This window comes from Scylla paramamosain, chromosome 25 (assembly GCF_035594125.1).
Source record: "Scylla paramamosain isolate STU-SP2022 chromosome 25, ASM3559412v1, whole genome shotgun sequence".
Lineage (NCBI taxonomy): Eukaryota > Metazoa > Arthropoda > Malacostraca > Decapoda > Portunidae > Scylla > Scylla paramamosain.
Genome location: NC_087175.1, coordinates 2,674,281 through 2,680,000, shown reverse-complemented (window position 1 = coordinate 2,680,000; position 5,720 = coordinate 2,674,281).

The window sequence follows — 5,720 nt, the reverse complement described above, 5'->3', positions numbered from 1 at the left end:
TAGATAGATAGATAGATAAATAGACAGACAGACAGACCGATAGATAGATAGAGAGATAAACGGAGAGACAGGTACACAGAAATATAATACACAGAGATATCACTATACAAAATTATAGATAGATAGATATAAATAAATCAATGTATGGATAAATGGATGACTCGATAGACAGGTAGATAGATAGATAGATGGATAGATAGCGATAGACAGATAGACAGATAGATAGACAGACAGATAGATATATAGACAGACAGACAGACAGACAGGAAGACAAAGAGGAAGACAAACAAAACTTTGAATACACCAACAGAGAGAGAGAGAGAGAGAGAGAGAGAGAGAGAGAGAGAGAGAGAGAGAGAGAGAGAGAGAGAGAGAGAGAGAGAGAGAGATCACTGTGTAAGAGACTCAAGCAAAAAAACACAAAGAACATCCGCACACACACACACACACACACACACACACACACACACACACACACACACACACACACACACACACACACACACAGAGAGAGAGAGAGAGAGAGAGAGAGAGAGAGAGAGAGAGAGAGAGAGAGAGAGAGAGAGAGAGAGAGAGAGAGAGAGAGAGAGAGAGAGAGTTTCCCAAGAGGTTCTGGAGGAAGCTGTGATGTTTTCTCTCACACTGGAGGGAAAGTCAAGAGGGATGGAGGAATTCTCTCCACTCAGGAAGGAAAGAGGAAAAAGGAGAGAAAATAAAAGACGAAAGCAGGAAGGAACAAGGAAAAGACACGAGAAAGGAAAAGAACACAAAGAAAGAGTAAGTTATATTTTATTGTAGAATGGAGGAATTGTAAGAATGAATAAACTAAAGGATAAAGGGAAAAATGAGGAAAACTTAAGAAATGAAAGGAAAAAAAGGGAAAAAAAGCAAGAGGAGAGAAAAGTAGGAAAGACGAAAAGAAATTAAAGGATGGGGAATAAACAAGAAAGAAGATGGGGGAAAATAAAAAGGTAAGAAAATAATAAGATGGAAAAGGAGAACGAGAAAGAAATAGAAGGAAGAGCTAAAAGACATAAAGGAAAAAAAAGCAAGGATAGAAAGAAAGAGATAAGATAAAATTAAAGAGCAAACGAAAGAGAAGAAAAAATAAACGAGAAAAAAGAAAAGTGAAAAATACAACAAAAAATAAAAATAAAAGGAAAGTAAGAAACACAAAATTGAGAGAGAGAGAGAGAGAGAGAGAGAGAGAGAGAGAGAGAGAGAGAGAGAGAGAGAGAGAGAGAGAGAGAGAGAGAGAGAGAGAGAGGGTATACTTTAATAAATATAAAATAGCATCTTTCTGAATCTGTGTTTGGAAGGAAAACAAAGATTTGAATAGAACTGTATTACATTTACAGGATATGAACACTCAGTAGCCTCTCTCTCTCTCTCTCTCTCTCTCTCTCTCTCTCTCTCTCTCTCTCTCTCTCTCTCTTAAACACGACAAATATTTGCATTTCCGCTAGATTTACGCAACGCTGTCTCACACACACACACACACACACACACACACACACACACACACACACACACACACACACACACACACACACACTGTACAGTTATAAAAAAATAATAAATAAAGCGCATTGTACGTAAGAGTATAATCACTTAGAGAGAGAGAGAGAGAGAGAGAGAGAGAGAGAGAGAGAGAGAGAGAGAGAGAGAGAGAGAGAGAGAGAGAGAGAGAGAGAGAGAGAGAGAGAGAGAGAGAATGCGTACTGCCTGCAACTGTTACTATTTCATCACATCACTGTCCCACACACACACACACACACACACACACACACACACACACACACACACACACACACAACTACAACAGTACAAAAAAAGAGAAAAAAAACGAAAAAAAACGAAAAAAAAAAGTACATACGCAGCCCTTCATTTCACAAACCACACACACACACACACACACACACACACACACACACACACACACACACACACACACACACACACACACACACACAATTAACTTTTTTTTCACTACTTAACACAAACTCACCGCAAAACATTTTCTTCCGTAACAATAACCCGCTTAACGTTGGGGCCGCGGATGCTAAACGTTTTAATGGGCAAATGCTAAACGTTTTCATTCCGTAGCGGGGTTTTCCGGCCGACCGAGTGAGTGGTGCTGAAGCCGTCGCTCGTTTTCTGTGGAATAGTTAAGTGCCTCCTCCCTCCCTCCCTCCCTCCCTCCCTCCCTCCCTCACCAGGCCATAAAACACAGGGAGGGAGGGGTGAAGAGAGAGAGAGAGAGAGAGAGAGAGAGAGAGAGAGAGAGAGAGAGAGAGAGAGAGAGAGAGAGAGAGAGAGAGATTGCAGCGCGTATTTTCTTACATGTTGGGAAACTTTAATAAATTGTTGTAGAATAGAAAGACAAATGTACTGAAACAACAACAACAACTACAACAACAACAACAACTACTACAAATACTACTACTACTACTATTACTACCACCACCACAAACAACAACAACTACAAATACTACTACTACTACTATTACTTCCACCACCACAAACAACAACAACAACAACAAGACACAATCTCATGCAAAAACTCACACCATAAGTAAATTTTATCCCCCCATTTCTACTAATTTCATACACGCTTATTACCACTCTTGTTTATTTTTATCAGGAATTATAAGCAGGAGTAATTTTTTGGGGTGTCTCTCTTTATCGAGTTAATTAAGAGAGTCCCCCCCTCGTGAGTATTCGGCGGCAATAAAAAATATAAATAAAAATAAAAAACGGGGATGTTTATGTTCCTGTAGGCGCCCGTTTTCGTTTTACGCAACACCGTGACGGAAAACATCTGAGAGAGAGAGAGAGAGAGAGAGAGAGAGAGAGAGAGAGAGAGAGAGAGAGAGAGAGAGAGAGAGAGAGAGAGAATTTCCCAGTTGACGTGAAAAACAACACAGCTTCTCTTGTCATGGAACACAAAACACCACCACCACCACCACCACCACCACCACTATCAACACCACTATTGCCACGACCAATATCTACACCAGCACAGCCACCACCACTACCACTACAACAACAATAACAACAACAACAAAAATTACTACTACTTCTACTACTACTACTACTACTACTACTACTACTATCACCACCACCACCACCACCACCAAAATCCAACGAAAAACATGCCAAAACCAGAATGACTCTCTCTCTCTCTCTCTCTCTCTCTCTCTCTCTCTCTCTCTCTCTCTCTCTCTCTCTCTCTCTCACTGACTTTCTCCCTCCTTAACAACCATTAGGGCTTAACTACCACTGTATAATGACCTCTAATGACCTTGTAACACCTGGGAGGTCATAGCATCTCCTCTCCTCTTCCTCCTCCTCCTCCTCTGCTCCCACCACCACACTTGACAATAACAACAATAACAATCTTATAAACACTCCTACTGGGCTATAGAGAGGAGGAGGAGGAGGAGGAGGAGGAGGAGGAGGAGGAGGAGGAGGAGGAGGAGGAGGAGGAGGAGGAGGAGTAAGCGAATAAGTGTTAAGAGAACAAGTAAGGCGAAGGAAGAGAAGAAGGAATGGAAGAAGGAAGAAACGAAAGGGAGAGATGAATGAAGGTGTGTGTGTGTGTGTGTGTGTGTGTGTGTGTGTGTGTGTGTGTGTGTGTGTGTGTGTGTGTGTGTGTGTGTGTGTGTGTGTGTGTGTGTGTGTGTGTGTGTGTGTGTGTGTGTGAGAGAGAGAGAGAGAGAGAGAGAGAGAGAGAGAGAGAGAGAGAGAGAGAGAGAGAGAGAGAGAGAGAGAGAGAGAGAGAGAGAGAGAGAGAGAGAGAGAGAGAGAGAGAGAGAGAGAGAGAGAGAGAGAGAGAAAATGTTCCAGACAGTCGTTCCCTCTTCTTCTGCGACACTTAACTGCCCCCCTCCACCCCCCACCAACTCCAAGCTCCAATATTTCCTCTGAAAAGTCATGTAGTTAGGATGTGTATGCTCAAGCGTAGTGATCCTGAGTACCTCCACCAGGCTCTAGTGGAAAGTAGTGAGGTATTCAGGAGTGTCTATGTGTAGTGCAGATGAGTGCGGCCACGGAGGGACAGCTTGGAGTTGGCAAGACGGAATTTGCAAGAAATGAAAAATAGAAAAAAATAAAAAAAGGGGTGGGTGTCTTGGCAGCTGCTTGTTGTGCATGACTTGTGTCACCCCCGGTGCCCAGGAACAAAGCATCCAAGAGGACCTCAACCAAAGTCCCAGTGGTTTTCTGCTGTGCTCCGCGCCAAGGCAGTGATACATCCCCGCGCAGAAGTCTTGACAGAGCAAGGCAACATGGCTGACGCTGAAGAGAAGAAAGGGAAGCGAGGCTTCCTCTCCAGGGCGTGGCGCCGCCTCCGCAAGGCGTGCCGGCGCAGGCGGCGGGAGCCAGAAGGCCCGCAGACCGCGGCGACAGGAGTGTTTGCCCGGGAGACGCAGGAGCAGAGCTTCGTCGCCACCGCGCCCCGCTGCCCTGGCTTCACCGGCCCGGTCATCGTGGGCGTGGTGTGGAAGAAGCAGTTTCAGTGTAGCGGGGACCGGAACGAGGGGGATGAGATGGAAGGCGAGAAGAGCCGCGGGAAGTGCACCAGCGCCACCGCGCCCCGCTGGTCTGGCTTCACCGGCCCGGTCATCGTGGGCGTGGTGTGGAAGAAGCAGTTCACTTGTAATGGGGGGCGGGGGGAGGCTTGCCTGGGTAATGTGGAAGCAAAATTAACTAAAGAAGAGAAGGAAGATGGGAAGAGAAGGGTCAAGATAGGGAAGGGATTGGGAGATGGATGCTGGGGAGAAGAAACAATGGGAGTGAGGGGAGCCTGGCGGGCGAACACTCCTGCGCCGCGGCCTTGTGAGAGAGAGGGAAAAAAGACAAAATGTAAAAAAAAAAAATTTTTAGATTTAAGAATAATGTAAGATAAAAAGTAAAAAAAAATAGATTTAAGAATAAAATATAATAAAATGTGTAAAAAAATTAAATAAATAAAAATGTAAAAAAAACTATTTAGATTTAAGAATAAAATATAATAAAATGTAAAAAAAAAATAAAAAATGTAGGAAAAAAAAACAATCTGGCTTTAAGAATAATATGTAATAAAATTGATTATATCTAAGAATACTGTTGTAACGATGATTGTGATATTGTTGTTAGGAATATTAATTTGAATGTATGTAAACGTGTGTGTGTGTGTGTGTGTGTGTGTGTGTGTGTGTGTGTGTGTGTGTGTGTGTGTGTGTGTGTGTGTGTGTGTGTGTGTGTGTGTGTGTGTGTGTGTGTGTGTGTGTGTGTGTAGCAATTAATGTTATAATGTTCAATGTGTAGCAATTAATGTTATGATGTTCAGTGTGTAGCAATTAATGTTATGATGTTCAGTGTGTAGCAATTAATGTTATAATGTTCAGTGTGTAGCAATTAATGTTATAATGTTCAATGTGTTATCATCGTAAAAAAAAAAAAAAAAAAAAAGAAGAAGCTTGTCTCTCAATGTTGATGCGTCTGTTGTGCCAGTGAGTGTGTGACTGTGACATGTAATACTGTGTTGCCACTTGTTGATGTTGTTCGTGGCCAAAGGAGAAAAAGATCATTCCTGCTGCCACTGTCCTTACTTGCCAGTGTCCCCTCTTGTCTCAGTGAATCCCCTCGTGGTGTGTGTGTGTGTGTGTGTGTGTGTGTGTGTGTGTGTGTGTGTGTGTGTGTGTGTGTGTGTGTGTGTGTGTGTGTGTGTGTGTGTG